This window comes from Phodopus roborovskii, unplaced genomic scaffold (genome assembly GCF_943737965.1).
Source record: "Phodopus roborovskii unplaced genomic scaffold, PHOROB, whole genome shotgun sequence".
Taxonomy (NCBI): Eukaryota; Metazoa; Chordata; class Mammalia; order Rodentia; family Cricetidae; genus Phodopus; species Phodopus roborovskii.
Genome location: NW_026126558.1, coordinates 6,714,855 through 6,715,988, shown reverse-complemented (window position 1 = coordinate 6,715,988; position 1,134 = coordinate 6,714,855).

Here is a 1,134-nt window from a genome sequence, read left to right as displayed (position 1 = left end):
AGTACTGCCTGAGTGCATTCTGCCAGGTGACAGGGTAATGCCTGAATCCTTACAATACCTGCTTGATGGTGGGGTTCACCTGGGGAATGTGGAGATGGTTTGAGAACAGGCATTACAAGCCCAGAAGTGGTGTATGAAGGACAGAGATATCAGCAGACAGCAGCCTAGCCTCTGCCATAAGTCTACTCAAAGCTGAGGTGGTAGCCTAAAGGGAGAGAGGGATAAGAGGCTGCTGAGTTGGTGGGAGACTTATCAAGTAAGTTAAATGAAAGAGAAGGGTAATTGGAGATGTAGGTGTGTTGTGTTTATGGTTAGCAGCCCAGAGGGAAGGGGCCCATATTAGATCAGTAATACAACCCCTCTCCTGGAACCCCCGAACCTGAAACCTGTGGGGAGGGAGAAACCTAATAGGAATAGAAGACATTCCTTGGGTCCAACCTTTAATACAGCGAAAGGAAAAATCTGTACTCCCATGTGCAGAAGCCTTAACAATGGTCAAATATGGAAGACAGCATTACATAGTTAAAGTAATATTCTGCAGCACAAACCAATGTAACACATTTTTGCCTAGTTAAAATATTATTCCACAACAAATGACAGAGCTGTGGGAACTAGGGAAGACTTCCAAAAGAGCAATGGAGGAACCCCTTGTCACCTGGCTTGATAGGCTGTGGGACATGGGGCAGACAGATTAGCCTGAATGCTGCTGAAGCAGAAGCTGAGCAAGGTGACAACCTATCCCTGCTTGAGACAAAAGCTTCACAATATAGGGCAGTGTGAGGGGATCAGTCCCTGGTGGACTAGCTCAAAGGAGCCACTAGGGACATCTGGTTATTTATCTGTAGCTAAGGTCTCTCTGAATATCAGGGACGAGAAAACAGTGGAAGGTCATGCCTTACTAAGGGAATTAGGCATGTGGAAAGTGATGCTGGATGCCCAGCTCACAGGCCCTGACAAGACTTTATTTTATGGGAGACCTAAGAAAGAAAGAAATGAACTCAGCAAGGACTGTGAGAATGGTATGGGGGCATTGGTAGCAGTAGAAAGCCTCATAGTAGGTAGGGACCTATACAAAACAAGAGAAGCTTTGGCTCACCTAAATGACTTGGACCTGAGCATAAACACTGGTTTACA